The sequence below is a fragment of the Solanum stenotomum genome, chromosome 2, assembly GCF_019186545.1.
Source record: "Solanum stenotomum isolate F172 chromosome 2, ASM1918654v1, whole genome shotgun sequence".
Taxonomy (NCBI): domain Eukaryota; kingdom Viridiplantae; phylum Streptophyta; class Magnoliopsida; order Solanales; family Solanaceae; genus Solanum; species Solanum stenotomum.
The window spans coordinates 36,059,466-36,085,517 of NC_064283.1; positions in this window are offsets into that span (position 1 = coordinate 36,059,466).

Sequence of the window (26,052 nt, forward strand, 5' to 3'; positions counted from 1 at the left end):
ATGCAATATTTTCAAAATCCAAATTTCATATGTAATATAGTTATGATAGTATTTTGTTAATTGAAGTTGTGCACCAACAAAACATTAAGGATCCTTGAAAAGGATGAAAGAGAAGTAAGGGATAATGGAAAAAAAGTTCAGAAAAGTACTTTGGTGTGAGAGAATAATCATCATTGTGTATCATATAATTGTAATTAATTGCTAGTTTTAATTTGATTTTTTGGATTTCTATTTTTTTTTACTCCTATTAATATTAGCATTATTATGACAACAATAAAAAATCATATAAATTTTTAGGCTTGATCTCTTGGAGAAGAAAATATATATTTCTTTGGAGAATGTTCTAAATAAATGTATTATGTAAAAAGTTATTTGTGAATCTGCGGTAGTTGGATTTACATAGAGTCTGTACTAACAAATACTTATAACAATAACTTTACAGAAATATAAACAACAAAGTTTAAACATATACTCAAAAACAACAATTAAGATCATAAGCATAAATTAATGATTGTAAAAAAACATACCAGGATCTATAACAATATAATTAAATAGAAAGGAAAAATCGAGCTCACTGAATGCACAGTGTCTCCTTAAGAAAATCATTCCCTCTAGTACCCGAGGTTTAAAGAAATAGATACTCTCATGATGAAATAATTTTATTCACCAGTGTAATGATACAAAAACAATAGTGTCAGCGAGCCACTCAACAGGAGCCAAATATACAAATATTTAATTGTGCAGAAGAAGAAGAAGAAGTTCAGAATCAAATATTTAATTGTGCAGAAGAAGAAGAAGAAGTTTAGAATTTTTGTTGTTTTAAAATGAGAGGAAACCCCTCTATTTATAGACAAAAAGAGTAGTCTGAACAAATGCTTATTGTACGCCTTACCGGGAAGGTCACAACTCATTGGAAAAGTCACAACTCTTCGAAAAGGTCACAACATTTCATAAATGTCACAACCGTTCATAAAAGTAGCAGATCTTCATATATAAAACTCACAACTTTTCATAAAAGTAGAAGACAAATTTTAGAAATATATAAATTAAAATGGAATCCTTGTTTGTGGTGGCTCCACGTAGGCGGATCTAAGGTTCTCTTATATATATATATATATGATTAATAATATTTTTGGTTATCAAATCTATATTCCACTAAATAAAATCTTCTTAAATTTATGTTGCATGCACTGCTAGTGGAGGAGGTGCGGAAGAATTTCGTTCCAGATGCAGATTACATCAAAGGAATTCGACGGTCAATTGGTGTCTCTGAAATGGACAAATATTCAAGAGAAGAAACAAATATTGACGAAGATGATGAATCAAAGAGGATTATTCTTCAATCTTCAATTGTGAATATCAAGCGTAATATTCGTTTATTAATTTGTCACCATCTTGAGAAGATTCAACGATTAATAAATGAGAAAATGTGGTTGGTACATCATATTATTGCTAGTGATGTTTTCAAAGAAGGTAAAAAAGAAGGTCTTGATGAGGCATGGAGGAATATTGAATTAATACCATGCCTGGATATTGTGAAAAGATTTCTAAAAAATGATGATCACAATATCATTATTGAGTCTACATGAACTATCGTTAATCTATATCTTGTGTTACATTTTCTCTTGGTCACATTTGGGAAAATTTTGTACAATTTTTATCATACTACAAATATATAATGATATATCCCTTCTATCTATACATATTATTCTTGTCCTCCTTTTTTATTACGTATGCTCTATTTGAATTGCGTTTATGTTTGAAACAAATATTTATTTTAAGGTCCGATCCAAGCACAAGCCCCAAGTCCAAGTCTAAGCCTTATATATTTAATATATATTAATATAAATACGTACTTACAAAATTACATGAAATCATTCATAATGTTAAGGTAGTAGAGTGAGAAAATAAATGACCATAAATGTTAGGGAAGATTCTACCCTTAAGAAATTTGAAAGAATAGAATTCGTAACTCTAAATTTAAAATTCTTACAAGGACAAAGAAGAGAAAATAGTAAATTTCCAATCTATTGGTAATGATCATTTAAAGAAATATATTCTACCTAATTCAATCACGATGATGGAAGCTTGATTCAACAAAATCTATATCTATTATTACATGCTGCACGAGTTAATATAAATACTCGTAATTGAAATAGTTATTGATAATAGTTCCCTCCACTCTAATGGAATTAGACTTAACACTTGTGACGTGATGTCAAATAGTGTAAGAATTGACAATTTATCACTTGAATGTATTCCTTCAGAAATATTATTGAGTTCATTTTACAATCCCTTTGAAATCGATCTTTTCGTCAATTCTGTATGTGATCTCATAACAATGCGCATCTAGAAACATCATCCTAAAATTATTTAAGCCTAATCACCAAAATTCAAGGTGACAAATCTATATATTTTTTCAAGAACTATTCTTATCCTAAGAGATATGAATTATATATTTTTTAAAATTTGGTATACCAACTAATAAGTTCATAATCACATTTTTAGTATGAAAGCCTAGTTGTATGTGATCTCGTAACAATGTACATATGATAACTTTATCCTAAAATATATTTAATAATAATTACCAAAATTCAAGTTGACATATCTATAAATTTTTCAAAAGTCATTCTTATCCTAAAAGATATCAGTAATTTTGAATATGGTATGTCAATTAATAAGTCCACAAACAGATTTTACTATAAAAGCTTAATGCAATTTCTTTCATAACCACCATCAAGAAAAATATATTTTTTACATAGTATATTTCATCTCAAGAAAGGTTTCTACTTATTAACTTTATATTTACAAGAATTTTTAAAGTCTAACTTTATAAATGAGTGGTTTTCATGAGATTATTTACTTTTGTAAACTAATTATTGTTGTGATTTTATTTTATGTGTAGCTAAATTGAATACTTTCATCAACAATAGCAAGTTCAACAGTAAGAAACTGGTGTTAATAATTGGACCAACAGGAACGGGAAAATCCCGTCTCTCTGTTGACCTTGCCACCCATTTTCGAGGTGAAATAATCAACTCAGACAAAATTCAAGTATATAATGAACTTGAAATTGTTAAAAACAAGGTGTATGACACTATTTGTTAGGTATTTGTATTTATTTCCAACAATATTTATATCAAATGACTACCTATATAATTATTTAATTGTAGTAATTATATATTCTAGTGGAAAATATACTTACTATTAAATAATTATTTATTCCAGTTTGGAGAAAGTTAATTTGGTCACATTTTCTTAGGTAAATTGAACCAGATTTCGACTTCACAACTGGTGATTTTTGTTAGCAAGCCATTGTCTACATAGAATATTTTTTGAAGACTCAACCTGTCTCAATTATTGTTGGAGGGTCAAATTCGTATATTGAAAAACTTGTGGAAGACCCTGTGTTCATGTTCAAATATAAGTATGATACTTGCTTTATTTGGATTGATGTAGAGCAATCTGTCTTGAACCGTAGAGTTGACATGAGGGTTTAAAAAATGGTCAATCCAGGTAATTTTTGTAATTGTTTTATATATCAATAAAGATATAATCACGCGTACTGGCTAAAAACTTTTCTTATATAATTTTCTTAATAATATTTTTATTTATCAAATCTATGTTCCACTAAATAAATCTCTTCTTTAATTTATGTTGAATGCAGGGCTAGTGAATGAGGTGCTGCAGATTTTCATTCCAGACGCAAATTACACCAAAGGAATCCAAAGGTCCATTGGTGTCCCCGAAATGGACAGATATTTAAGAGAATAAATAATAGACGAAGATGATGAATTAAAGAAGATAATTCTTCAATCCTCAATTGTGAATATCAAGTGTATAACTCGTTTATGAATTTGTCACCAACTTGACAAGTTTCAACGTTTAATAAATGAGAAAATATTGTTGTAGCATCATATTATTGCTACTGACATTTTGAAAGAAGTTAAAAAAAAAGTTGTCGATGAAGCATGGAGGAACATTGTATTGAAACCATGCCTGCATATTGTGAAAAGATTTCTCAAAAATGATGATCACAATATCATTATTATGTCTACATAAACTATCATTAATCGGTATCTTGTGTTATTTTTTCTCTTGGTCACTTTTGGACTTATTTTGTACAGTTTGAATCGTACTACAGATATATATGATATGACCCTTCTTTCTATACATATTATTCTTGTCTTCTCGCTTTCATTACTTATGTTCTATTTAAATTGTGTTTAAGTTTTATGCAAATATTTATTTTAAGGTCCGATCCAAGCCCAAGCCCAAGTCCAAGTCTAAGCCTTCTATATTTAAAATATATTAATATAAATACGTACTTACAAAATTACATAAGATCATTCATAATGTCAAGGTAATAGAGTAAGAATATAAATGACCATAAATGTTCGGGAAGATTCTACCCTTAAAAATTTTTAAAGAATAGATTTCTTAACTCCTAAGTTAAAATTGTTACATAGACTAAGAAGAGAAAATAATAAAATTGCAATCTATCGGTAATGATCATTTAAGGAAATATATTCTACCTAATTCAATCGCGATGATTGAAGCTTGATTCAATAAATTTTTTTATATATTATTATATGCTGCACATGTTAATATAAATACTTGTGATTGAAATAGTTATCAATAATTGTTCCCTCCCCTCTAATGGAATTAAACTTAACACTTATGACGTGTTGTTAAATAGTGTAAGAATTGACGTATTATAACTTGAATGTATTCCTTCATAAATATTATTGAGTTCTTTTTATAATCCTTTTGAAATCAATCTTTTCATCAATTGTGTATGTGTTCTCAAAACAATGTGCATCTAGAAACATCATTCTATAATTATTTAAGCCTAATCACCAAAATTTAAGGTGATGTATTTGCATATTTTTGCAAGAACTATTCTTATCCTAAAAGATATAAATTATATATATATATATATTTAATTTGGTATACCAATTAATAAGTTCATCATAACAATTTTATTATAAATGCCCAATTGTATGTGATCTGCTAACAATATACATCTAATAACGTTATCCTAAAAGATATTTAATAATAATTACCAAAATTCAAGTTGTCATAGCTATAAATTTTTCAAAAGTCATTCTTATCCCAAAAGATATCAGTAATTCTGAATATGGTATGTGAATTTATAAGTCCACAAATAGATTTAACTATAAAACTGAATGCAATGTCTTTCACAACCATCATCAAGAAAAATAATTTTTTTTACATAGTATATTCCATCTCAAGCAAGGTTTCTACTTATTAACTTTATATTTACAAGATTTTTTAATCTCTGACTATATGCATGAGTGGTTTTCATGAAATTATTTACTATTGTAAACTTATTATTATTTCGATTTGATTTTATGTGTAGCTAAAATGAATATTTTTTATCAACAATAAGAAGTTCAACAAGAAGAAAGTGGTGTTCATAATAGGAGCAACATGAACGGGAAAATCTCGTCTCCAGTTGACCTTGCCAACCATTTTCGAGGAGAAATAATCAACTCAGACAAAATGCATGTATATAAGGGACTTGAAATTGTTCCAAACAAGATCACACACATTGAGAAAGAAGGTGTACGACACTATTTGTTAGGTATATATATCTATTTCCAACAATATTCATATCAAATGACTACCTAGATAATTTAATAGTAGTAATTATAGATTCGAGTGGAAAATATACTTTATTATTAAAAAATTATTTATTCTTATTCCGAGAAAGTTAATTTGGACACATTTACTTTGGTGAAATTGAGCTAGATTCAGACTTCACAGCTGAAGATTTTTGTTAGCATGCCATTGTCTACACAAATTTTTTTTTGAAGACTCAACGGGTTGCAATTATTGTTGGATGATCGAATTCGTACATTGAAAAACTTGTGGAAGACCATGTGTTCATGTTCAAATATAAGTATGATACTTTCTTCTTTTGGATTTATGTAGAGCAACTTGAAACGTAGCGTTGACATGAGGGTTGATCAAATTGTCAACGCATGTAATTTTTGTAAATATTTTATATATCAATCTAGATTCAACGATTAATAAATGAGGAAATGTGGTTGGTGCATCATATTATTGCTATTGCCATTTTCAACAAAGTTAAAAAAATAAGGTATTGATGAAGCATGGAGAAATATTGTATTGAAACCATGCTTGGATATTGTCAAAAAAATTTTCAAAAATGATGATCACAATATCATTATTGAGTATACATAAACTATCATTAATCGATATCTTCTGTTATTTTTTCTCTGGATGACTTTTGGGCCTATTTTGTGCAGTTTGTATTGTACTACAAATATATCTAATATGACCCTTCTTTCTATACATATTATTCTTGTATTCCCGCTTTTATTACTTATGTTCTATTTAAATTGCGTTTAAGTTTTATACAAATATTTATTTTAAGGTCCGATCCAACCCCAAGCCCCAAGTCCAAGTCTCCTATATTTAATATATATTAATATAATTATGTACTTCCACAATTACATAAGATCATTCATAATGTCAAGGTAATAGAGTGAGAAAATAAATGACCATAAATGTTCAGGAAGATTTTACCCTTAAAGAATTTAAAACAATAGAATTCTTAACTCCAAATTTAAATTTTTTACATAGAAGAAGATAAAATAGTAAATTTACAATCTATAGGTAATGTCACTTAAGGAAATATATTCTACCTAATTAAATCGAGATTATAGAAGCTTGATTCAATTAAATCTTTATCTATTACATGCTGCACAAGTTAATATAAATACTCGTAATTGAAATAGTTATCAATAATTGTTCCCTCCCCTCTAATGGAATTAGACTTAACACTCATGATGTGTTGTTAAGTAGTGTAAGAATCGACGCATTATCACTTGAATGTATTCCTTGAGAAATATTATTAAGTTATTTTTACAATCCTTTTGAAATAGATCTTTTCGTCAATTCTGTATGTGATCTCCTAACAATGTGCATCTAGAAACATCATCCTAAAATTATTTAAGCTTAATCACCAAAATTCTAGGTGACGTATCTGTATATTTTTTCAAGAACTATTCTTATCCTAAAATATATGAATTATATAATATATATATATATATAATTTAGTATACCAATTAATAAATTCATAATCACATTTTTACTATAAAAGCTTAATTGTATGTGATATCCTAACAATGTACATCTAATAACTTTATCCTAAATATATTTAATAATAATTACAAAAATTCAAGTTGACATATCTATAAATTTTTCAAAATTCATTCTTATCCTAAAAGATATTAGTAATTCTCAATATGGTATGTCAATTTCTTTCATAACCACCGTCAAGAAAAATATATTTTTTGACATAGTATATTCCATCTCAAGAAAGGTTTCTACTTATTAACTTTATATTGTAAATTTTTTTTAATGTCTGACTGTATGCATTAGTGATTTTCATGAGATTATTTACTATTGTAAACTAATTGTTATTTTATCTGTACCTAAAGTTAATACTTTCATCAACAATAACAGGTTCAACAAGAAGAAAGTGGTGTTCATAATGGGAGCAACAGGAATGGGAAAATCCCGTCTCTCTATTGACCTTGCCTTCGATTTTTGAGGAGAAATAATAAACTCGGATAAAATGCAAGTATATAAGGGACTTGAAATTATTACAAACAAGATCACACACACTGAGAAACAAGGTGTACGAAATTATTTGTTAGGTATATATATTTATTTCCAAAAATATTTATATCAAATGACTGCCTAGATAATTTAAGTAATTATAGATTCTAGTGGAAAATATACTTTACTATTAAATTTTTTTTTTATTCCAATTATGATAAAGTTAATTTAGTCACATTTTCTTAGGTGAAGTTGAACCAAATTCCCACTTCACAGTTGAAGATTTTTCTTTGCAAGCCATTGTCTATATAGAAATTTTTTGGAGACTAAATGTGTTCCAATTATTGTTGGAGGGTCAAATTTGTAAATTAAAAAAATTGTGGAAGACCCTCTGTTCATGTTCAAATATAAGTATGATACTTTCTTTATTTGGATTGATGTAGAGCAATTAGTCTTGAACCGTAGAGTTTACATGAGGGTTGATCAAATGGTCAATGCAGGTAATTTTTGTAATTGTTTTATATATCAATCAAGATAAAATCATGCATCTAGTTAAAAACTTTCTTACATAATTTTCTTAATAATATTTTTTGTTATCAAATCTATTTCCACTAACTAAACTCTTCTTAAATTTATGTTGCTTGTAGGGCTCGTGGATGAGGTGCAACAGATTTTCATTCCAGATGCAAATTACACCAAAGGAATTCGACGGTCCTTTAATGTCCCTGAAATGGATGGATATTTAAGAAAAGAAACAAATATAGATGAAGATGATAAATCAAAGAGGATGATTCTTCAATCTTCAATTGTGAATATCAAGCATAATACTCATTTATTAATTTGTCACCAACTTGACAAGATTCAATGGTTAATAATTAAAAAAAATGTTGTTGGTGCATCATATTATTGCTACTGACGTTTTCAACGAAGTTAAAAAAGAAGGTGTTGATGAAGCATGGAGGAATATTGTATTAAAACCATGCATCGATATTGTGAAAAGATTTCTCTAAAATGATGATCACTATATAATTATTGAGTTTACATAAACTATCATTAATCGGTATCTTGTATTATTTTTTCTCTTGGTCACTTTTGGGCCTATTTTGTATAGTTTGTATCGTAAAATAGATATATATTTTATGACTCTTCTTTCTATACATATTATTCTTGTCTTCCTGCTTTTATTATTTTTGTTCTATTGAAATTATGTTTAGGTTTTATACAAATATTTATTTTAAGGTCCGATCCAAGCCCAAGCTCCAAGTCCAAGTCCAAGTCTTCTATATTTAATACATATTAATATAAATACGTACTTACACAATTACATGAGATCATTCATAATGTCAAAGTAATAGAGTGAAAAAATAAATGACCATAAATGTTCGGGAAGATTCTATTCTTAAAGGATTTGAAAGAGTAGAATTCTTAACTCCAAATTTAAAATTGTTACATAGACAAATAAGAGAAAATAGTAAATTTGCAATCTATCAGTAATGATCATTTAAGGAAGTATATTCCACCTAATTCAATCACGGTGATGGAAGCTTGATTCAAATCTTTATCTATTATAACATGCTTCAGAAGTTAATATAAATACTCGTAATTGACATAGTAATCGATAATTGTTCCATCCCCTCTAATGGAATTACGCTTAACACTTATGACGTGTTGTTAAATAGTGTAAGAATCGACACATTATAACTTGAATGTATTTCTTCAGAAATATTTGAGTTCTTTTTACAATCCTTTGGAAATCAATTTTTTCGTCAATTCTGTATGTGATCTCATAACAATGTGTATCTAGAAACATCATCCTTAAATTATTTAAGCTTAATCACCAAAGTTCAAGGTGATGTATGTTTATATTTTTTCAAGAACTATTCTTATCCTAAAAGATATGAATTATATATATATATATATATATATATATTTTTTTTTTTTTTTTAATTTTTTTTATATATAAAAAGTCAGTTGTATGTGATCTCCTAACAGTATACATCTAATAACTTTATCCTAAAATATATTTAATAATAATTAACAAAATTCAACTTGATATAACTATAATTTTTTTCAAAAGTCATTCTTATCCTAAAATATATCATAATTTTGAATATGGTATGCCAATTACTATGTCCACAAACAGATTTTACTATAAAAGCCGAGTGCAATTTCTTTCATAACAACCATCAAAAAAATATATTTGTTTTACATAGTATATTCCATCTCAAGCAAGGTTTCAACTTTTTAACTTTATATTTATAAGATTTGTTAATGTCTGATTGTATGCATGAGTGGTTTTCATGAGATTATTTACAATTGTAAACTAATTATTTTTTTGATTTTATTTTATGTGTAGCTAAAATGAATAATTTCATCAACAATAACAAGTTCAACAAGAAGAAAGTGGTGTTCATAATGGGAGCAACAGGAACGGGAAAATCCCATCTCTTTATTGATCTTGTGTCTGATTTTCGAGGAGAAATAATCAACTCAGACAAAATGCTAGTATATAAGAGACTTGAAATTATTACAAACAAGATCACAAACATTGAGAAACAAGGTGTGCGACACTATTTGTTAGGTATATATATTTATTTCCAACAATATTTATATCGAATGACAACCTAGATAATTTATCAGTAGTAATATAACTTCTAGTGGAAAATATATTTTACTATTAAAAAATTATTTATTCCAATTATGTGAAAGTTAATTTGGTCACATTTTCTTAGGTAAAATTGAGTTAGATTCCGACTTCACAGCTGAAGATTTTTGTTTGCAAGACATTGTCTACATAGAAATTTTTTTGAAGATTCAACGTGTTCCAACTATTGTTGGAGTGTCAAATTCGTGTATTAAAAACTTGTGGAAGACCTTGTGTTTATGTTCAAATATAAGTGTGATACTTGCTTTATTAGGATTGATGTAGAGCGATCAGTCTTGAACCATAGAGTTGACATGAGGGTTGATCAGATGGTCAATGCAAGTAATTTTTGTAATTGTTTTATATACCAATCAAGATATAATTATGCATCTAGCTAAAAACTTTTCTTATATAATTTTCTTAATAATATTTTTGGTTATCAAATCTATGTTCCACTAAGTAAAACTCGTCTTAAATTTATGTTGCATGCAGGGCTAGTGGATGAGGTGCTGCATGTTTTCATTCCAGATGGAGATTACACCAAAAGAATTCGATGGTCCATTGGTGTCCCCGAGATAGAAAGATATTTAAGAGAAGAAACAAATATAGACGAAGATAATGAATCAAAGGAGATGATTCTTAAATCTCCAATTGCAAATATCAAGCGTAATACTCGTTTATTAATTTAACACCAACTTGACAAGATTCAACGGTTAATAAATGAGAAAATGTGATTGGTGCATCATATTATTGCTAGCGACATTTTCAAAGAAGTTAAAAAAGAAGGTGTTGATGAAGCATGGAGGAATATTGTATTGAAACCATGCCTGGATATTGTGAAAAGATTTCTCAAAAATGATGATCACAATATCATTATTGAGTCTACATGAACTATCGTTAATCTATATCTTGTGTTACATTTTCTCTTGGTCACATTTGGAAAAATTTTGTACAGTTTTTATCATACTACAAATATATACGATATGACCCTTCTTTCTATACATATTATTCCTGTCTTCCCGCTTTTATTACTTATGTTCTATTTAAATTGCATTTAAGTTTTATACAAATATTTATTTTAAGGTCCGATCCAAGCCCAAGCCCCAAGTCCAAGTCCAAGTCTTCTATATTTAATATATATTAATATAAATACGTACTTACACCATTACATGAGATCATTCATAATGTCAAGGTAATAGAGTGAGAAAATAAATGACCATAAATGTTCGGAAAGATTCCACCCTCAAAGAATTTTAAAGAATAGAATTCTTAACTCCAAATTTAAAATTGTTACATAGACAAAGAAGAGAAAATAGTAAATTTGCCATCTATCGATAATGATCATTTAAGGAAATATATTTTACCTAGTTCAATCAGGATGATGGAAGCTTGATTCAATAAAATCTTTATCTATTATTGTATGTTCCACAAGTTAATATAAATGCCCGTAATTGAAATAATTATCGATAATTGTTCCCTCCCTCAAATGGAATTAGACTTAACACTTATGATGTATTGTTACATAGTGTAAGAAATTATCACTTGAATGTATTCCTTTAGAAATATTGTTGAGTTCTTTTTACAATCCTTTTGAAATTGATCTTTTCGTTAATTATGTATGTGATCTCATAACAATGTGCATCTACAAACATCATCCAAAAATTATTTAAGCCTAATCACCAAAATTCTAAGTGACGTATCTGTATATTTTTTCAAGAATTATTCTTATCCTAAAAGATATGAATTATATATAATTTTTTTTAATTTGTTATACCAATTAATAAGTTCATAATCACATTTATACTATAAAAGCTCACTTGTATGTGATCTCCTAACAATGTACATCTAATAACTTTATTCTGAAATATATTTAATAATAATTACCAAAATTCAAGTTGACAAATATTTAAATTTTTCAAAAGTCATTCTTATCCTAAAAGATATTAGTAATTCTGATTATGGTATGTCAATTAATAAGTGCAGAAACAGATTTTACTATAAAAACTGAGTGGAATTTCTTCATAACAACCATCAAGAAAAATATATTCTTTTTACATAGTATACTCCATCTCAAGCTAGGTTTCCACTTATTAACATTATATTTACAAGATTTTTTAATGTCTGACTGTATGCATGAGTGGTTTTCATGAGATTATTTACTATTGTAAACTAATTATTATTTTTTATTTTATTTTATGTATAGCTAAAATAAATACTTTCATCAACAATAACAAGTTCAACAAGAAGAAAGTTTTGTTCATAATGGGAGCAACAGGAACGGGAAAATCTCCTCTCTCTGTTGACCTTACCACCTATTTTCGATGAGAAATAATCAACTCGGACAAAATCCAAGTGTATCAGGGACTTGAAATTGTTACAAACAAGATTACACACACTGAGAAACAAGGTGTACGACACTATTTGTTAGGTATATATATTTATTTCCAACTATATTTATATCTAATGAATACCTAGATAATTTAATAGTAGTAATTATAGATTCGAGTGGAAAATATACTTTACTATTAAAAAAATATTTATTCCAATTCTAAGAAAGTTAATTTGGTCACATTTTCTTAGGTGAAATTGAATCATTTTCCGACTTCATAGCTGATGATTTTTCTTTGCTAGTCATTGTCTATATAGAAAAATTTTGGAGGCTAAACGTGTTCCAATTATTTTTGGATGGTCAAATTCATATATTGAAAACCTTATGGAAGACCATGTGTTCGTGTACAAATATAAGTATGATACTTGCTTTATTTGGATTGATGTAGAGCAATCAGACTTGAACCGTAGAGTTGACATGAGGCTTGATCAAATGGTCAATGCAGGTAATTTTTGTAATTGTTTTATATATATATCAAGATATAATCATGCATTTAGCTAAAAACTTTTCTTATATAATTTTCATAATAATATTTTTGGTTATCAAATCTATGTTCTACTAATTAAATCTCTTCTTAAATTTGTGTTGCATGCAGGGCTAGTGGATGAGGTGTAACACCTCGTAACTAGAAAGAGATAGAATTAAAAAGAGTCAGTTTTGGAAAGAATGAAAATCTGGAAAATTGGTTAGATTATGTTAAGTTTGAGTTTTGGGTTAACTTCAAACGATCATAACTCCTAACTCATTATGAGTAAGGCATTCTTTCAGATACCGTAGGAAATATCATGGAATTATCTTTCCAACGCCGGTGAGTTTACCCAATTCCGAGTTTGTATGAATGAGATATGCCCATTTGAAGATGGGTTGTGTAGTTAAGGAAAGGTAAAGCCGGATTTTAAAAGGGTATTATGGTCTTTTAACCGCCCAATTAATTAATTTCATTTTTGGTAATTAAGTTAAGGTCTAAAATGATTGGGTTTAGTTTACACTTCTGAAAAACAAGTTAGGGTTTTGAGAGAAGAAAAAAGAAGAGGAGAAAGAGAAGGAGAAACAAGGAAATCGTCAAGTTCTTGTTGAATTGCTTGTGGATTTCGTCAAGGAGTGATCCTTTGGAGGTATGTGAGTTAACATAGCATTGATTTAGTTCACCCACGCGCAGAACATGTTTAATATAGTATGATTTTCGTCTTAAAAGATTGAGACTTTGATATTCTTGAATTGTTTTCGTTCTTGAATTTCGGATAAGATTGAGGAGTTCTTGAGAGTTTAAGGTCGATTGTTAAAGCTGTTTTGAGTTAGATTCTTGTGTAAATGTTCTGGGTATCTAAATCTAAAGAGGAATTGGCAAAAAAGATCGAATTTGGGCGATTTGGAGTTAGAAAACAAAGAAGGAACAAGTCGGGCAAATCTGTGTACCAGGTCCACGTCGTGGACTTGTTCCTCAGGAATGAAAATTTTTGTCCGCGTCACGGAGTGGTCAGGGACCGTTCTGCCTCAAAAATTATTTCGTGACCAAATAATTCAAAGCATCTCCACGTCGCGGACATGTTCCAGACAGTGATTTCTTGATCTTTTCTCATGTTTAACTATCTAAAAACACTAAGCATCGTGAGATATTTCCTATCACAAATTACAATCCTTGAATCCATAATTCAATTCAAGGAAAGTTAAGAGTCAAGTAAAGAGAAGTGAAGAGCCAAGTCAAGAAAAGTTCATAGAGTTTTCCAAAAGTCTTTTACAAATGTTTTAACTCTGTTTTAAGACTTGAGTTTTGAGCTGAGTAAAGAGTAGAGTTTGAAGTTCATTTCTTCAAAAGAGTATATTGGGACTATTTATTCCCAAAGATTAAAATATTTTCACATTTAAAGAAGAAAGGAAACCTTGATTTCTAAAAGAGCCTTTGAGCTAGTTTTCAGTTAAAGAGTAAATGCTTTCATAATTAAGAAAGATAGGAAACTTTGATTTCCAAGAGGAGCCTTTGAGCTAAGTTTTGAGCAATTATCTGAAACCACAGAAAGAAGTATGTTTTTAAACATAATAGCTAAGTATCATGTTTTTGGAGTAGTATTGAGCAACAATATTGGGGAGAGTTAAGACAACTCCTTGCCCCCATAAACCATGTAGCCACCATGGGTAGAAAAGGGTCACACTTGCTAGATGATTCCTTAGTGATTTTTAGCATAGAATAGTGTATCCCCTTAGTTGTCAGGTTCTATACCCTTGGCAAGGTATAGGACGACCCTGACAGTGTGAGGTAAAATGCTGTATCATCACAATAGTTCTTACGTGATGGCTGTTTGTTAAAGAAACTCCCACAGAAGTATCTTGTATTATTATATACATAAATTATTTTTATTTTCATATACAAACAGAGTTCATATCCATGTTTTAAAAGGGTTTCTTTATATTGCATTTACATCACTACTTTATATATTAAATGAGTTAAGTTAAGTTGAGTTGAGTTGAGCAAGGTAAGTTCTTTCAGGTCCTTTCAAGCTTATGTCTTGTTTTAGAATTCCCCTCACATACTCATACATTCAATGTACTGATATCATTTGGCTTGCATCTTTCAATGATGCAGATACAGGTAACCAGGATCAGCATCCAGTGCATCATGTATTCTAGTTGAGCTCTAGAGTTTGTTGGTGAGCATCCTTGCTTCTGAAGGATCCCATTTATTGCTTTTAAGTAGTTTTAGTTCATTAGGATGTTGTGGGTCCTGTCCCGACGTCCATCTCAATTGTTTAGAGGCTTCATTTACACGGAGGAATATTGTATTGAAACCATTCCTGGATATTGTGAAAAGATTTCTCAAAAATGATGATCAAAATATCATTATTGAGTTTACATAAACTATCATTAATCGAAATCTTGTATTATTTTTTCTCTTGGTCACTTTTGGGCCTATTTTGTACATTTTGCATCGTACTACAAATATATATGATATGCCCTTCTTTCTATACATAGTATTCTTTTCTTCCCGCTTTTATTATTTATGTTCTATTTAAATTGGGTTTAAGTTTTATAAAAATATTCATTTTAAGGTCCTATCCATACCCAAGCCCCAAGTCCAAGCCTTCTATATCAAATATATATTAATATAAATACATACTTACACAATTACATGAGATCATTCATAATGTCAAGGTAATAGAGTGAGAAAATAAATGACCATAAATGTTCGGGAAGATTATACCCTTAAAGAATTTGAAAGAATAGAATTCTTAACTCCAAATTTAAACTTGTTAGATAGACAAAGAAGAGAAAATAGTAAATTTGCAATCTATCGCTAATGATCATTCAAGAAAATATATTCTACCTAATTCAATAAGGATAATGGAAGCTTGATTCAATAAAATCTTTATCTATTATTACATGCTGCACAAGTTAATATAAATACTCATAATTAAAATAGTTATTGATAATTGTTCCCTCCCCTCTAATGGAATTAGACTTAACACTTATGACGTGTTGTTAAATAGTGTAAGTATTGACGTATTATCACTTGAATGTATTCCTTCAGAAGTAATATTGAGTTCTTTTTACAATCCTTTTTAAATCGATCTTTTCGTCAATTGTGTATGTGATCTCATAACAATGTGCATCTAGAAACATCATCCTAAAATTATTTAAGCCTAATCACCAAAATTCAAGGTGACATATCTGTATATTTTTTCAAGAACTATTCTTATTATATATATATATATTTTTTTTTTTTTAAAATTTTTTTTAATTTGGTATACCAATTAATAAGTTCATAATCACATTTCGACTATAGAAGCCCATTTGTATGTGATCTCCTAACAATGTAAATCTAATAACTTTATTCTAAACTATATTTACTAATAATAACCAAAATTTAAGTTGACATATCTATAAATTTATCAAAAGCCAATCTTATCCTAAAAAATATCAGTAATTCTGAATATGGTATGTCAATTAATAAATTAGCAAACAGAGTTTACCATATAAGCTGAATGCAATATCTTTCATAACCACCATCAAGACTTTTTTCTAGATAGTATATTCCATCTCAAGAAAGGTTTCTACTTATTAACTTTATATTTAAAAGATTTTTTAATGTCTAGTTGTATGCATAAGTGGTTTCATTATATTATTTACTATTGTAAACGAATTATTATTTTGATTTATTTTATGTGTAGCTAAAATAAATACTTTCATAAAAAATAACAAGTTCAACAAGAAGAAAGTGGTGTTCATAATGGGTGAAACAGAAACGGGAAAATCCCGTCTCTCTGTTGACCTTGCCACCCATTTTCGAGGAGAAATAATCAACTTGAACAAAATGCAAGTGTATAAGGGACTTGAAATTGTTACAAACAAGATCACACACACTGTGAAATTGTTACGAGTATGCGAGATGGAAAGCTAAACCACAACTTAAGCTTGAAAGGAGTACAAAAGAACACTTACCTTAGCTCTGTTCGACTCATGAATGACTGAACACAAAAGTAAAGCAATAAGACACATGCAATACATAAAGCTTGTAAAACATTATAAACTTAGTTCGTTAAGGGTAAAGCAATAACAAACTCAACTTTACTTATATAAAAGTAATATAACTTTAGTGGGAGATTCTTTAACCGACAATCATCACTATGAGCCCTAGTGATGATACAACGTTTTACCTCACGTTGCCCGAGGACCATCCTTTACCTTGCCATGATATAGGACCTTGCTTTACTTAGCAGATCCACTAGCTTAACTTACGTGATCATCTAAAAAGAATGACCCGTCAAGTCCCATGTTGGCTACATGGTTCTTATGCAGGGTTGAGTTAATATGAACTCGCGTCCCCAATTCGGTGCTCAATACTACTCCCACAAATACTTTGGTTAATAAGTGTTTTAAACACATCTTTCTTTAATTTGAGATAATTGCTCAAAGCTTAGCCCAAAGGCTCTCTTGGAAAAACATTTATTGTTCTTCGAGAGGTTATAGGACTTTAGGAAATCTCACTATTTTTCTCTTGTCTCCTTTCGTGCTATAACTTGATTCGAATTGGTATCTGTTGATTCAAATTGGTATCTAACCTCCTTCACTCTTCTATCCACATATGGCTAATACTAAATTCAATGGTGTCAGGCATATAGCTCCCGTCAATGCTCCAATTGAGGAATCTGCAGCGAGAAGTCATTGTCGAGGCATGGGTAGAGGAATATCTAGGGGTAGAGGTCGTGGAAGAATAGCACCCGCTGGAAATGAGGAACATATTGGGAATGTTCCTCTGAATGAGAACCCTCCTGCGCAGCATAAAGAGATAGAGGAGAATGTGGATATCGAGGATGTTGAGGAGATTGGACAAGAGGAAGAGGTGCAGGCTGGGACTATATGTGTTCCTCCTTTGGATCAAGTGTTAGCTCAACAGATTATGTCATTCTTGAAAGGATTGGCTGGTCCTGGAGTGCTTCCATCTGTTCAAGCAATTCAAGCTCCTACTAATCGTCCTGTTGCTAGCACTGTGCCTAAGACGGTTGGAACGGGAGGTAATGATGCTTTCTTTCGTCCTTTGTTGGCTTCTGTCATGACTGATAATGAGCCTGAAATGTTGAGGAAGTTTTTGAAGCTAAAGGCTCCTGTTTTTCTTGGTTCTGAGAGTGAGGATGCTTATGAGTTCATCTTAGATAGTTATGAGAGGCTGCATATATTGGGTATTGTTCAGTAACATGGGGTTGAGTTTGTGTCCTTCTAACTTCAAGGTGAGGCCAAGCAGTGGTGGAGAGCTTATATGGAGTGCAAATCTTCTACTTTACCTCCACTTACTTGGACCCAATTTAATGCTCTGTTCCTAGAAAAGTATACGCCTAGAACTTTGAGGGATTGCAAGAAGGATGAGTTTTTGCCGTTGGAGCAAGGTGTTATGACTGTGGCTGCTTATGAGGCCAAAATCCATGCTTTGTCTAGATATGCTACTCAATTGGTGACTATAGAGGAAGAGAGAATCCGATTATATATTAGGGGACTAAATTCTGAGTTGCAAGTATTATAATACCAAGTTTGTAACGACCCGAGAGCACCCCTTAGTCGTTACCAGTGTATTCGACCTCGAAGAGGTCTTATACAAGCCCTTAACATTCATCATAACATGTATCATAGAATAAAATCACGGAAAATTTAAAACATTTAATTTGGAAGTTCAACTTCACTTCATATATGAAAAATATAATCTAACTTCGTCACAATGCACCATCTAGACATAGAAGTATCGAAAATGGGACTTATCCCTTACATCAATAAGAAGTCTTGCAAATAGGAAGTACAACAATGTCTTTCAACATAAGCAAAGAACTAAACATAGAAGCTAGATCATAGGGTCTTGTCCTCGGACATGAGGACTCACCAACTTGAGGAAGCAACTCCAAGTGTCTTGAGAAGTAAGCTTGAATCCTCAACGGTCCGAACCTAAATGTTGGGGAAAAGGGAGAAGATATGGGTTAGTACAACACACGTACTAAGTATGGCTACTATGCATAAAAACCATTGAAACATGCATAAAAGGACATTTTATTCAAAACATGCTTTTTGCCAAGGAAATCCAATATGCACACAAATTAAGTATCATAGTCCAAAGCAACATAATATCATCCCAACATGTAGACAGCCCAAGCAATACTAGTGCAATGCAAAGAATAGAACCCTATAACCCTATTCAAAGCCAAGTATCACATTAAGCAACCTACTTCATGCATACATTCATAAGATCATATTTCATCATCATTTACCACATTCATAATGATCATACATAACATAGCTTCAACATAGATAAGTCATAATAATCATAATCATAAAAGAACACTACTACAACCATCTGCTAGGATCCCACAAGTGCAATGTGCAAGCGAAGTCCCATACCCTCTCTTACACTATGTAGAAACCCTTAAGAAAGCCTTAGTAAAAGTTCACACCTTTCATACCTTCATTTACTTTTACATTAGAGAAATATTGCAATAACCGACATAGACCATGAGAGCTACATGGAATATGGTGTTCTACTCCCACACCGAAAAGAGAGGGTTAACACTTGCCTAAGGTGTAACCATTTGTACATAGCTATCTAGGTGGATCCACTAAGCTAGAGTCCTATGTGGGCACATATTTAAGGGTCAAGGAGATTGCTTCTAGAAACCCTAACTTACTAAACGTGGGGGTTTCCATCTCATGAGACAACACATATCATAGGTAATCCGGACTTGCTAAACGTGAGGAAACCCATGTGGGGAGCCGGACTAACTAAACATGAGACCCCCATCTCATTTACATGCCCTTTCGGTGCTAAGAATCTAATTCTCTTTAGTAATCATCTTTAGTCATCACATAAGTTCACATTAGCCTTTCCTAGACTCTTATGTAGACATCTTACCATAATAGCTCATATGTGTTCATTAGTGAGTAACAATCCTTTCACTTTAGAGACACTTAGCAAGTGAGCAAACCTTTCACTTTACAGTACACTACAATCATGAGAACTACCTTTCAATCATATAGCAATCATACCATAATGTACATACATACTTCATAGCTAATTCAAGTGTAGAGGGTTAAGGATGAGGAAACTAGGTCATCAACACCACAATAACACATTAGGTATAAAATCATTACAATCTAAGTAATTCACCTTTCATACTTGAGTTCAAAGAAGAACCAACCTTCATACCTTCTAGCCCTCCGTGGGACATCCATACTTCAATTACCAAGCAATTCATAACCAATACATAATACAATGTAATTCATGAAGTAATAACATAATCAACATCAATATAAGCAATTGACATATTCCCTTCATAGCCTTCAAGGCTTCATTCAAAGACTCAACCCTAATTTCATAGAAATTATACATAACCTAGGGTAGAATCATCACACAAACATGAATTACATAACATCACATTCAATTCATAGCCTTCAATCAATATCCAACACAAACTAGGGTTAGAATTAGGAAAAGAAGGAGAAATATGGGTCTCATGAGGAATTCTTCAAGAAACCACCAATACAACATAAATTCATCCATAATTGTTCATATAACATCAATCAAAGACAGTTTATAACATCAATTTCACTTTAGAAAGAAGACCCACGTTTTTGGATTGAAACCTAAAAATTAGAGATTTTGAAATTCATCTTGAAGGGGCCTCTTGGGGAAAGGAATCCCAAAAGTGATAAGCAACCATACCTTATTGATGAATTAACCACGAAAATCTGAGTTGAAACCTTGGAGAGTTGTACTTCTTCTTGAAGCTCCAATCTTCTTCAATGGAGTTCTTGAGAAGAGAGAGAGTAGAGAGAAGGAGGAACGTTAGGTTTAGATCTTTGGGGTTTTGTGTTTGAATGTTAAAAGTGAGGTAAATTGACTTAACAATCATTATATACATGTCCCCTAAAGTACCCTAAAGTACCCTAAATACCCCTCACTTAAATGGAATCTTTAATGAAGTAAAAATAGATTTCTGAATTTCTGTATTTTCGTCGCGGAACAAGTCCGCGACGCGGGGCTGTTCCCTGAAGATATTTGGAATTAAAATTTTGAGACAGTAGAGTCCGTGACACGACTGCATCACAAACTAACTTTTTGCTCCTTGGGGGAGCAAGTGCGTGACGCGCCCCTATTCCCTCCAAGTGCAATTTGCAAGCTGCCTTGGCAGCTTGCTTGGCTAAGGTTGGGGTCCTCCTCGGGGCCCCTTAGGGTGGTCCCGGGGAGTCGTATTCGAATGTTTTGACCCTAGGAACATATATTTACCTATTTTAAACCTTTTCACCAGATTATACCATCATACGACACTCCCAAACCTGCCCAAAGCCTAAGAATACACTAGAACACATTCATCTCTAGTTTCTGGACATCGTGGTGGTTTATTGACATTTAGACTTTTACTCTTCCAAACTAAGTCAATTACATTAGTTTAGGTTTATAAACATCATATGAAATATTTTAAAGTTATTATTCATAAGGCGAAACTCTAACTTAAGTCATAGAATTTCCGGGGTGTTACATCTCCCCGAAATAAAAAAAATTTAAGAGAAGAAACAAATATAGACGAAGATGATGAATCAAAGAAGATTATTCTTCAATATTCAATTGTGTATCAAGTGTAATACTCTTTCATTAATTTATCAGCAACTTGACAAGATTCAACGGTTAATAAATGATAAAATGTGGTTGGTGCATCATATTCTTGCTACTGACATTTTCGAAGAAGTTAAAAAAAAGGTGTTGTTGAATCATGGAGGAATATTTTATTGAAACCATGCCTGGATATTGTAAAAATATTCTCAAAAATGATGATCACAATATCATTATTCAGTCTACATAAACTATCATTAATCAGTATCTTGTGTTATTTTTTCTCTTGGTCAGTTTTGGGCCGATTTTGTACCGTTTGTATCATACTACTGATATATATGATATGACCTTTTTTTCTAAACATATTATTCTTGTCTTCCCGCTTTTATTACTTATGTTCTATTTAAATCGCGTTTAAGTTTTATACAAATATTTATTTTATGGTCTGATGGAAGCCGAAGCCCCAAGTCTAAGTTCAAGTCTTCTATATTTAATATATATTAATATGAATACATACTTACACAATTACATGAGATCATTCATAATGTTAAGGTAATAGAGTGAGAAAATAAATGACCATAATTGTTCGGGAAGATTCTACCCTTAAAGAATTTGAAAGAATAGAATTCTTAACTCCAAATTTGAAATTGTTACATAGACTAAGAATAGAAATAGTAAATTTGCAATCTATCTCTATTGATCATTTAAGGAAATTATTCTACCTAATTCAATCACGATGATGGAAGCTTGATTCAATAAAATCTTTATCTATTATTATATGCTGCACAAGTTAATATAAATACTCGTAATTGAAACAATTATGGATAAATGTTCCCTCCCCTCTAATGGAATTACACTTAACACTTATGACATGCTGTTAAATTGTGTAAGAATTGATGTATTATCACTTGAATGTATTCTTTCAGAAATATTATTGAGTTCTTTTTACAATCCTTTTGAAATTAAACTTTTCGTCAATTCTGTATGATCTCATAACAATGTGCATCCAGAAACATCATCCTAAAATTATTTAAGCCTAATCACCAAAATTAAACGTGACGTATCTGTATATTTTTTCAAGAACTATTCTTATCCTTAAATATATGTATTATACATATTTTTTTTTAATTCTGTTTACAATTTAATAAGTTCATAATCACATTTTCACTACAAAAGCCTAGTCGTATGTGATCTCCTAACAATCTACATCTAATAACTTTATTCCAAGATATATCTATATCTATATCTATCTATATTACCTTAAAATCATGAACTCCTAACTTGAATATTAAATTACTATAATATCCCTAACTTAGGTTTGACTTTTTTGATGAGTTGTGACTTTTCCGATAAGTTGTGACTTTTTCCAAAGGGTTGTGATTTTTCGATGAGTTGTGACTTCTCTGATAAGTTGTGACTTTTTTCCAAGGGTTTTGATTTTTCGATGAGTTGTGACTTTTCCAATAAGTTGTGACTTTTTCCAAAGGGTTGTGATTTTTCGATGATTTGTGACTTTTCCAAAGAGTTGTGACTTTTTCAATAAGTTGTGACTATTCCAAAGGGTTGTGACTTCTCGGAAAGGTCATGACTTTTCAGATAAGACACAAAAAACACTTGTTCATACAACCCTTTGTTGACTATAAATAGAGGGGCTTCCTCATATTTTTCAACCCCCTTTTTAAAAAAAATCTTCTACTCTTCTTCTTCTTGCATTTTAATTTTGTTTGTGTGATTTATTGTCATGGAGTGAGTTCAAAGTTTAGCAGAATATGGGGCACTATTCTGATGAAGTAAATCATTCTATCCTAAGAAGGTATATTCCATAACTTCGAGTACCTGAGGAAAATAAATTTAATTATAAAATAATTATTTTTTTACTTAATATATACATCAGTGTGTAATGTTCCAATAGATGAAGTTAACATGATGTAGTCTAATTTCATTTGTTTTTGTTAATAATTTCTCTTGTGATGTAAATATATGCTTCTGAATATCTTTCTCCAAAATTTAGAGAATTGTCATGATTTGTTTGTGTTAATGCTCAAGACAAAAGAATGACTTTATTTATCAATACTACTCATGTGATTGAGATTGTTAGGAAGTTTGCTTTAAAATAATTATTACGATATAAACATTGCCCTTTTGTTTTACTTATTTACCATTTCTTGATATTTAAGTATTTTAGACGAAGAGAAGTTCATATGACTTGTAATAACGCAAGTTGAAGTTTGTATTAATTTAAATTATTATTATTTATTTAATACCTAATTTTTATGAGATAAATATTTTCATTAATGGAAATATATATTTATATTTGGGTAGGTATTTTTATTTAAATTAAAATATTATATACGTCACAAATGTATTATCAAGTTAACAAGATCTGCTAACTTCAAAATATATTATTTTAAAAATTTCGAGTTATTTTTTAAAAAAACACACACAACAAATGTGAAAATATGTGATTATATATGAATCATTTAAAATTTATCAGTTACAAAATAAATATTATATTCAGTAATATGGAATAAACATTTACATTTTGTCCCTACACTAAATTAAAATCTAATAACTAAAAGACTAGTAACATTAGTTACGTTAATTAAAAGTCCTATTTATTTATGTACGTATAAAATTTATTAGAAATTCAACTATGCACATTAATTCATTAGTTATAACATTATAAATTATCTTAGTTATTACTAGTTATTGCAAACATTATTCAAACTCTTTCCTTATATTAACTTTTGACCAATGATGTTTCATACTATTACACCGCCGCTATATATGTGATAACATGGTGTTGTTATTTTTCCTTTGACGAATCATACTTGGTTGAATAAATTGAAATAATTTACAAGTATATGAATTATATTTTTGTTGGGTGTAAGATGAACAAGTGATTATATATATGATTTCACACATAAAATATATTCTTTAATTTTAATTTTTAGTTTTTCCGGTAAAAAATAAAAACTAAAACCTTTCTTAGTTAACTATGGACAGTCAGATAACTATCTTTGATTTATGTTCACAGTCAATCGAGAAGTCAAGTATGAGAGCCAACAACAAGAACCTCATCTATTATGTTATAACTTATAAAATAAAAATTAATATACAAAAATAATTCTAAAAGATAAAATTTAGTTGTTTTGTTCATATTTTATATGACATCTAAACAGTCTAACGTGGAATACACATGCAAAGCACATCTGGTTAGATGACAAGAAAAATACACAATAAATATCGTTTATAAGGTAATATTAGTGAGATACAACTAATTACATGATTGAACTTCATCAAATTGAAATAAATATATACATTATTACATTTAACTAATAAAAATTTTCATTGACGATCTTAATAGGTTCGCGTGAATAAGATATATAAATGACGATCCACATTGAATATTCACAAAAGAATCTGCAATATTATTTTGTGCTAAGCATAGTATTCAAATATTCACCTAAATAAACAATACTAATTACTATAACATATATTTTCTGAATTGGTAATCACGTGCAACACACATGTCAAAAAACTAGTTTAATAATAAGTACCAAACTTCAAGTTGACATATCTATAATTTTTTCAAACGTCCTTCTTATCTTTAAAAGATATCAGTAATTCTAAATATGGTATGTCAATTAATAAGTCCACAAACAGATTTTACTATAAAAACTAAATGCAATTTCTTTCATAACCACCATCAAGAAAATGTAATGACCCGAAAGGTCATTTTGGTAATTTTTCGTGGAAATGACTATTTTGCCCTTTCGGTAGTTGTCCTGAGTCCCATGTTTTGTGGTTGTAAAGTTGGTTTGAGGAAAAGTTGGTAAAAAGTTGAGTTTTTGAGAAGTTGAGTTTTTTATGAGTTAAAGTTGGTTAAAAAGTGCTTTTTCGAGTCATTTGGAGTTTCGGGACTCGGATCGGATTTCCGTCGATTCCGGCAGTTTTAGAATGTCAAAACGGGTCTATGTGAAGTTACGGAGTGGAATTTGGAGTTGAAACGAAGAATTGAGGTCCTAAGTTGATAAAGTTGTGAAATTTTGATAAAGAGTTGACTTTGGTCAACATATGAGGTTCCGAGGCTCGGATTGAAATTCTGAGAGTACCGTCGGTTTCGGGAGGCGATTCTAAGTCTAGAATGAGTCTTGGTTGAATTTTTAGACGCTTCGTTTGAGTTTCGAATTTTTTTGGCGTTAAACTAGTTTCTTGGCATCTTATTGAATTTCGGGTCAAGGAGTCCTCGAATTCAAATTCCGACAGTTCCATTGAGTCCGGAACGTCGAATTTAGTGGGGGTACATATCTAGTTTGTGTGCAC